The sequence below is a fragment of the Prosopis cineraria genome, unplaced genomic scaffold (genome assembly GCF_029017545.1).
Source record: "Prosopis cineraria cultivar Desert tree isolate PC_DT_omini unplaced genomic scaffold, ASM2901754v1 PC6, whole genome shotgun sequence".
NCBI classification, from domain to species: domain Eukaryota; kingdom Viridiplantae; phylum Streptophyta; class Magnoliopsida; order Fabales; family Fabaceae; genus Prosopis; species Prosopis cineraria.
Window position 1 is genome coordinate 26815816 of NW_026555337.1, and position 10321 is coordinate 26826136.

The following is a 10321-nucleotide window of genomic DNA, read 5'->3' on the forward strand; positions in this document are numbered from 1 at the left end:
GGTTTAGAGCAATAAATTCATGCTCGATGACCTATGTCATGGCATGCATACCATTTGTTGCAATGCACATGATAGATTTTGCTATCATGATAGTTCATCTGGTATGAACTTCAAACATGGGTCATTCTTGCATATGACACTCGATTTGAGTGATTCAAGTACCCACATGAAGCTTGAGAAACAAGCTAACTAATGAAACAAGTGTGGACACGATCCAATGGTTCAAACTTAATTTAGAAACTTAGATGCAAAAAGGTACTTTCTTTTAAAATCAAGCACCCTAAGTGTTCAAATTCAATCTCTTGCTTCATTAGACCACCCTGGGCCTTGAACCAAGTCTAAAAAGACTAGAAACACCTGACTAGCATACAATAGCACATTAATTGCTTCTTATGATAAATTTGATTGCTTAATGCCACTTTTTACGTGGATGGACTTACATGAGATTTACAAAACACTAGGGATAATAATGATCTACTTGTTCCACTAGCATATACTTAACTTACATAAAAAGGCCAAGCCTTTCCATTTAGTCAAGATCACAATATTCAAACAAACAGCGCACAATTTGCACATTAGTGAAGCAAGTCACCAAAGCTAAAATTCCTAAATTTTGCCTATGTGACAATACCTTTGGGCTTACATAGATACCTACCACTTAGGCATCACAAACTAGGAATGGAACTCATTGTGTAACATTAGGCAAGATTCCACACAAATGTTATATTTACACACTCGCATGTAACATCTAAGCCTACTAACCTATAGTATGTAGTTTTAAAAAAGGCAAATATGCAACAAAATATCATACAAGCAAATCACCAAGACAATATATACATATATATCCATGTTTGCACCCTATTGGCAACTTAAACATTGAACATAAATATATGTTCATTCAACTCAAGAATAATATTACACACTATTATAGGCACAACTACTCTTCTAATACTTGCTTTTCTGGCCTTTTCAAATCCTAAGAACCTATAAACATGAAGTAAAAGGGTGAAGTAAAAGTCTTGGTACTAGACAAACTTGAATACCTATTAATAGGAAAAATTATACACAAGATATTTTTTTAGACCAAATTAAATACACAAGAGATAGAGTAGCATTAATAAAAAGATTATAAACATATATCAAGTTCACATATAAGCATTAGTATAATCCCATCAATGATATAAATACAAATCAATGCATGAGCATGTTACAATAATATTTTCGCCAAACCTTCAATCTCCTGGCCGAACCCATAGGCTATACAACAAGACCTATCTAGTTAGTCTAAGCTCACCATTAGTAGAAGAGATAGGACCAATACCTCTTTGCCATCTCTGAACTATAAATTCCCCCTATCTAATCGGTGGGATATTAAATACTCTCCTTACCAACCACTCTTAGAGTGGCAAGGACTAGCCTAACCATGCCCATCAATTATGGTATTCATAAAGGCAATAAGCATCACACACATGCTAAGATCATGGTCTACACATCTCCACAAGGTGAACTCCTACCTCTAACTATATCAAGGCTCATTCACTTTTAAGTCCCACTAGTGGATCATAGTCAACACTTTAAACCAAGACTTCCAGGCCTTACATAAATGAAGGCCACATGCCTTTACCTTAGACTAGGGTATCACTTTATCATACAAACACATTTGCAACACTACATATTCATTCCATACATCACCTCCACATACTTTTTTACATGCACTATAAGTATCACTCTTATCAAACATATTACAATTAATAATAATTAGCCACTCTATAAGTTTAGAAATCATAATGTAAATAAGGCTATAAACTTCTATAAGTAATTTTACAAATAGCTTGTAAATAAATTTACAAGGTAATAGGTAGAAAAGATATCTAGTTACCTCACACCTATTTTACTAAGGATTATTGTTTGCAATGAAGCACTTAAAAATTGTAAATTTCCATGAGCAACTCCAAATTACACAATCTACATAGACAAGTATCCTTAGTTAGTTTCTAAACCTAATCTACGACATTAAATTGGTTAAGCCATACTACTTAGCACTCACAACCATCTTACCTATACATTTAGGGTCATCTTAGTCTATTCACCACAATTATACACCCTCTGGCCATTGAAAGAGCTAAACTGCCCCTTAAACAAACCACACAAATACTTCACCTTTTAAAACTACTCAACTTGGACTAAATCAAGTATGAGCCTCTAAGACTCAATCGTAAATCCCCAAGCCACTCGTAAAACTTAGTTCCATACCAAATAACATTTTCATAGCTATTTAGTTAGAAAATAACTCCTTAAAACTCCCTAATTCAAATTCTCTATATCCTAAACTGTGAGAAATTAAAGTAGTATCGAAGCATAGGTGAGAGTATATGTCTCTTACACCCTAAATTTGCTAAGTTAACACTAATATAGTACTGGTGGCAACCTAAGTCATTCTTTACTAAGGAGGCTAACTAAGGTTAATTAAGGCTAACTAGTGGACTAAACTAACTAAGAGTCAATTGATTTTAGCTAATTAAACTAAGTACGTAGATTTAATTAAAAACCTAATCAACTAGTGAAATAGATATGAGAGTGTTTAAACCTTTCTAAAGTGGTGTCTTAAGAGTTTATCAGATGCTAAATTCCTTATCTATTATTTTTAATTAGGCTTATATTAATTTCCACTCTCTTGACCTAAATTAAAACCCTTACATAATTTTGAATAAGTATGCCTTCCTAATTATAACATCTTGAATTTCAATCCAAAGAACTAGTTACTAATTAGGGGTAAATTAGTAATTATTGGATTGATTATGTTTTGGGTGTTAGGCTAATATGTGGTATTGGTTGGTTGTTACGCTTATAGGATCAGATGGTAGAATGGAAATTCAGGGCATAACGTGTGAGTAATAGTGAGAGTTTTCCCACTATGCCACACGCCACAGTAGAAGATACATGGGCCACAGTACATTACAGAGAAATTTCTTAAAGATGATGTGATTAGCTTGTGAAAATAAAAGGGAAGAGTTAGGAAAACATATCTAAAGAGGAGAGAAGACTTGGTTCTATTAGGGCCTTGATTTACAGGAGCTTAAAAGTCTGTTTTGGTTAGTGACTTGTCAGGTAAGTATCGTATAGCCTTAAGCTTCATTTCTATCCCATTTTCATGAATTTGATCATTTGTGATGTTGCTTATGGGAATCTACACTCTCAGGAATTCAATACAATTGGTAACCCTTAGTAGTAAGGGTAAAAGGTAACTGGAGTAACTCTTTTGCTTGTTTGTTTGTGAAATTATTTACAAATATGTTATATAACTTATGTATTGTGATTTGTGAAGTAATACAATGGCAATCTTGTGAAAGGAATACACATGCGAGTGTGTAAGTATTGATTGAAATGTATGAGATGAGACATATGAATAACATATGCATTGCATTAGCCAGTATACCCTAGACTAAGGTAGGGGGTTGTAGTCCTACTTTATATGTAAGTTTAGGAAGTCTTAAGGTCTTAAGCGTAGAGCTTGACTCCACCATGATAGACGTAGGATAATGATTCATGAGTATATCCTAGACTAGGGTAGGGGGTTGTAATCCTACTCTATGTAAGGCTAGAAAGTCCTGAAGGTCTTGAATGTAGAGCTTGACTCTACTAGGAAGTACTTAGGAGACCACCATATGCAAAGAGGATTCTTGGTTGGAATAGTGGTATGGTAGGCCCTATTTTGTGTAAGATTGGAAGTCTTGGTCTACGTGTGAAGCTTGCTCTGCTAGGTAGAATTGAGAATGCATGAGCATAAGCTTGATGGATGATATGTTAATCCTTGTTTATGCATATGATATTGTTTTTATTGAAACACATGCTACTTTATCTCTTATTTATAATTTTGCTTACTAACTGGTATTTGGGTTATATCTGAGTTATTGGACATATATCTCATTCCATTACCTTTGTACATAGGTGAATAGAGCACAAGAAGGCTAGGAAAGGAAGCGAGGAAAGAGTAGGCTCACTTGGTAGGTGTATGACTACCAATTACGTAAAATGAATGCATAAAGTTGTAATTAGAATTTGAGTTGCCAACTAGGATGCATAAGTGATAGATCACATTTTTTACCCACTTTTTTTTTTCAATTATGACCTTTTTATTAATAATTTATCACCTTTAAGTGCACACGTTATATTAGATTTGGAATTTTGCCTTAAGTTTCTAGGTTTAGTGCACTAGGGGTATTTTGGTCCAAAAATAAACTTTTGAGAAAATGTATGAGAAAAATTGAGAAAGTTCATTTTATGTCCATTTGATGAGTTTTCAAATTATATTTTTAAAATCCATTTTATTTTGAAAGTAATTAAATAAAAAAGTCAACACTTTCTCAAGTGTCTTAGTTTGACCTAGTTTTCGGTTTGTCTTTGTGTGAAAATTTTTATATATTTTGCATAGCCTAGAACTTGGTTATTTTAATAAATTATCCCTTTTAATAATGAATTTAATTCTAGATATTAATTGAATTATTATATTATGCCACGTATTGTTTAATTGAATTATATTATTTATGTGACATAAGTAGTATGTGACTTGTGGATCAATTAAGCAATTGAAGTCAACACTCCTTAAGGTCAAAGCTAATGGTTTTCATAGGAATTAGGCTTTATTTGGAAATTAAATCAGTTTGAAAATATGGATGACACATGCAAAATTACACACACATTGGAATCATCTACCAATCAATAGGAAGTTGCCACCTTACAAGTATGACAAGGCTTCCATTTCCTTTTTATTTTCTTTTGTTATTTTTTTAATTAGTATCAGCTAATGGGAAACACCTAGAGCACACTATTCAGTACTCAAATTGAGATCTAACACCCATTCACTCATCTCCCATATTTTCTCTCACTTGTTCATAATGTTTTTCATTTTCTTTTAATTCTCTCCTTACACTTTCACACTCTCACCTCCATATCTCTCAATTTACCATCTAAATTTAACTAAACCACAATCATTCTCTTCCTCTCTTCCTCCTCTACAAAACCTAAGAGCTTTCATAAGGATGAAATCATGTTTGATTTGGGCAAATTCATGAGAAAAAGAGCCAGACTTTTGGAGCTTCAACTTGGAGATTGCTTGAAGATACAAGGCCAGATTCTTGAAGGGGCTACTATGTGGAGGAGGAAACCTTGAGTTTGTATTATTTTCTAGTTGGATTTAAATTTCTTCTCTCTACTTTTCTCTCTCTAGAATTGCAAATTAATATGACTCTTTGATCTTGTAATTTCAAGTGATGATTCATACAATTGAGAGATGCTTGTTGCTACTTGAGTTTTGTTACTTTAAGCTTTAGATTTTGGCCTCTTCAAGTTAATTCATAATCTTGGTTAGCTTGATGAGTTTAACATCTTTTCTTGCTTGTCATAATCTTGCCAACATGAATGCATGTGAATATCTTCATGAATCATAATCTTGAGCATGTTGATTTTATCATACATGCTTGACCTAATTGACTCATGTCTGTAATACTTTAGCTAGGCTTAATGCTAGCTTTGCTTTCGCTTACTCTAAGACCATACTCTTAGATTAGGGTTAGTCAAGATATTAGCTAAGTCTTGGTTAATATAACTAAGTCACTAAAACCAAACAGAAGAGAGAATAAACCAAACTAGCTAGGTTGTAATCAAACAAAGATAGGTGAGCAATTCCACATAGGAGTTCCTACTTTTAATAAGTTTTCAAACATCTACTTAATTCACTTTAAAATTGGGTTTAATAGCTTTATTATTTTTGAGTTTAAATCTGTCTCAATATCTTTTAACTTGTAACAAACTTCAAACCTAATTTCCAACTAAGCCTCCTCATAGAGATCGACCTAAGTTCACAGTAGTACTACATTAGTGTATCTTAGTATTATTTTACTAGGGTAGTGACGACCTTAGTTAAAATTTGGTACCATTGCTAGGGAGGTAAGGCTAGGATTTGTTTATGGTTGATTTGTGTTTAATATGTCAATTTTGTGATTTTTATATCTTTTGTGAATTTTCATGGTTTTGGGTTTTTTGAGAAGTTTGGTTTACTAAGGGTGCAACTCTGTGAAAACTGATTTCCTAGCTTTCCTGGACGAATTTGAAAATGCACTAGGACTTGCTCTGTTAGGGAAAAAATTGAAATTTTGTACATGAAAATATATATATCTTAAATTTTGAACAAAAGTGGTTTGTATCATTTTGATTTTTATATTGCTCTGAGTTAATTATTGAAGCACAGAAGGTCAACTACACTATTTTGGAGAAATCCAAGACTCTGTATCAAATTTGTGTGCCCATAACTTTTTCTATACATATCCAATTTTTCCATCCAAAGCTTAGATTGCTCTTCCATATCTTAGATTCATTTTTTTATGTTTTTGGTGATTTAGCCACTAACCTGTTTGAAACAAGTGATAAAGCTCGCAGGTTCAATTTGAAAGAAATTGTTTCCAGGTTGCTGTAGCTCAGATTGCAAGAAATGTTGGGAAGTATTGTCTCATTCAAAAATTCTAAACTTTTTATATATATTTTTTTAATATCTTCCCTAATTACAATTAAATTTTTAGGTCATTTGGTTATGGGAATTGACCTGTAGAAATTGCATAAGCAAACTGGGTAAAAGGTAGAGTTCCAAAACATCTAGTTTTGGAAGAAGACTCTTCTTGAGCATTTCTCAACTCTTCCTTTGCTTGTTTAGTGCTTAATTAACTTTGTTATTTTAGTTAATTTTGTGTTTGAGCTTTGTTTGAGTTTTTCTCTAATTTTAGAAAATAAAATGTTACTTTTCTCTCTTGCTTTGCTTGAAAGTCTTTTCCTTGCTTGCATTGCAAGTTTTTGTGTGTTTTGCATTCTTTGAGTCTTCCATTTTTTCATAACTAGTTTTAGGTGTTCTTTTTTTTGTGTCTTGTGTGTTTTTTTGTTGATTTTAGTTCTTGTTCTCTTTTTTCTTTGCATTACATTGTATGGCCCGTGGAAGACCTAGTGAGCAAATACCAATTGACTAAGAGATTGAGAGAACCTTAAGGAGGATAAGAAAAGAGAAAAATCCAATTGATAACCATCTTGTTTTAGAATCCTCCATGGCTACTCCTAACCACAACATTGATCTTACTCATTTAGGAATGCCTAAGGACTTCAACAATAACCCTAATCCTAACCCTAATGTTAATCCTATGCTTCAAAGTGTTAAAAACCAAAATCTTAGAGTTGTTAACCAAGGGAATGGGGTAAATCTTAAGGGTCCAGCACTAATTCCACCTTTGAACAACAGTCAAATCCATCCACCAAACCTAGGGAATAATGAAAACTTCATGCAAAATCATATCCATGCATTAAGGAAGAAGTAGGCATGTATCATTCTCCAAATGATAAGATTTCTATTAGGAAACTTACTCTTCCTAATTGGAATACTAATCCCTATGGTTTATACACTCCTTAACATGATCATAAGTTTGAGCTTAAACATTCCCTTATTCAAGCATTACCTATGTTTTATGGGTTGCTTGTGAGGATTGTCATATAGTCTTGCATTCTTTATATCTTGTATACAATACCATTTGTGTTTTGTCTTAAGTCTCATGCTAAGAAATGGTATAAAATTTGGATGAAAGTCTTTTTAAGTTTTAGAATAGATTCTAATCTATGCTAGCTAGATGTCCACATAATCAATCCCAAGTAAGCATCTTATTCAATATTTCTATAATGGTCTAGATACCACCTTTAATGGCTCCCTTAGTGATTTGCCTCTCAAAAAAGCTTAGGAATTGATTGATAAAATGGCACAAAGTGGAGCTCAATATAGGGTGAGGGAACCTAAAGTAGCTTCGGTTGCTAATGGTTTGTCTAGCTCACAATTAGATGACCTTGTATATGGAATTGGAAAGCTCATTTCACTACAATTAAATGCAAATGCAAATATAAGGAGTCTAAGTCTAATATTGGTGTTCCTTGTAATGCCATGGTCCCTATGTCTTATTCTTTTTGTAACTCTTCCATGCATAATGAAGGTAATTATCCTTTACGATATGAATATGCCCATGAGTTGAATGCTATATAGGGCAAACAACCAAGGAGGAGGTCAATAGAGCATGTATGGGAACACATACAATCCAACTTGGAGAAATCATCCTAACTTGTCTTATAGTAATCTAAGTGGAACCTTAAATTAAGAACATCAAAGAGGTGGATTTTAAAGATACCAAAACAATGACAACTCATTGCCATATGGACAAGGTAGTGCCTTAAATTTTATCAAGGCAAAGGTTAAGGGTTCCTACTCTCAACTACCTAGTTCTTCTAGGCAAATTATACTTATTCATGGACCATCTTCTTCACCTTCTAATGCCAATACCATGCTGTCCAAAAATTTTGAGTCATTATTAAATGAGGTTAAGATGATATAGAAGCTCAACAAGCTCAAAACAAAGCCACAAATGATGATATGTCTTCCATGAAAAATGCTATAGAAGCTTTGTGTAATTAAATAAGTGTTTTAACTAACCATATTTCTTCTATTAATGCTCAACAACCTACTTTGCCTAGCAATATGGTTGTCAATCCTAAGTCTTCTATTAATGCTATTGAGCTTAGAAGTGGAAAAATGGTTAGTAAAAATGATGAAAATGAGCTTGTTGATGGAAAATTCAATTCTAGAAATTCTGTTCCATCACTTCTTCTTTGTGATTGTAATGTCAATTCTAGCTCTAATGATGTTATTTCTTATAGTAATGAAGATAAGGAAGGCGTGGAACAAGTCTATGGTGATCCCCCACCTCAAAAAGAGCCAAAAGAGCAAGAAAATCAAAGAAATTAAGGCCAAAATGCCACTGTACAGCAAAGATACGTTTCTGGACAGCAAGCACATAGAAAGAAAAGGAGAAAAAGATTCACCAAGCCAAGAATTGTAAGGAAATTTCCCTTCGGCCAAAGCAAGCTTAAAGAGGAGGAAAAGCGCAAAGCAAGGATGTACAAAGGATTAAACCTTAAAGAGCTTGTGTCATCAAGTGTAGAGCCTCCTAGCTTGGAATTGAAGCCAATGCCATCCAATTTGAAGTATGCATACTTAAAGGAGGGAGAAAAACTTTTGGTAATAATTTCTAACTCACTCTCTTGTGATGAAGAACATGTATTTCTAGATATCATTAGGAAAAATATTCTTGCCATTAGTTGGACATAAGGGGATATTCCAGGCATTAATCCACTTGGGTGCACTTATAGAATTTTACTTGATAATTATGCAAAACCCATTAGACAACTACAAAGGAGATTGAATCCATTAATTCTTTATGTAGTGAAGAAAGAGGTGGTGAAACTCCTTAGTTCCGGCATTATTAACCCCATTAGTGATAGTGAGTAGGTCTCACCTACCTAAGTAGTTCCTAAAAAGGGTGGGATCGCTATTGTGAAAAATGAGCAGGGGGAATTAGTTCCTACTAAAGTGCCAAATGCATGTAGGGTTTGCATTGATTATAGGAAGCTCAATGATGCCACTAGGAAAGACCATTTCCTTTTGCCATTCACAGATCAAATGCTTGAGAAACTTGCTTTCAAGTCTTACTATTATTTTCTAGATGGCTTTAGTGGTTATTTCCATATGCTTATTGATCCTATTAACCAAGAGAAAACTACTTTTACTTGCCCTTTTAGGACATTTGCATATAGAAGGATTCCTTTTGGTTTATATAATGCCCTGGGGACATTTCAAAGGTGCATGATGAGCATTTTTAGTGATTTCATTGAACATTGCATTGAAGTTTTTATAAATGACTTCATGGTTTATGGAGATTCATTTTCATCTTGTCTTGCATCTTTGGATAAAGTGTTGAGTAGGTGCATTAAGAAAAAGCTTGTCCTTAATTTTGGAAAGTGTCACTTCATGGTTGATAAAGGTATAGTTTTAGGTCATCTAATTTCATCTAAGGGCATTGATGTAGATAAAGCAAAGATTGAGGTCATTACTTCTCTTCCTTATCCAACTTGCATCAAAGATTTGAGACCATTTTTAGGTCATATGGGATTTTATATAAGATTCATCAAAGGCTTTTCACAAATTTCATTGCCTATGACAAAGCTTTTACAAAAGGATGTTGTATTTGAGTTTGATCAATATTGTAAGTATGCATTTGATTGCTGAAAAATATGCTTGTCACACCCCCTATCTTACAAGATCCTAATTAGTCATTACCATTTGAATTATCTTATGATGCTTTTAACTTCGCTATAGGTGCTATGCTTGGACAAAAGAATGGTAAGCCCTCACATGTTATAGCATATGCATTTAGGACCTTGATAGCACACAAGTTAATTACAATAC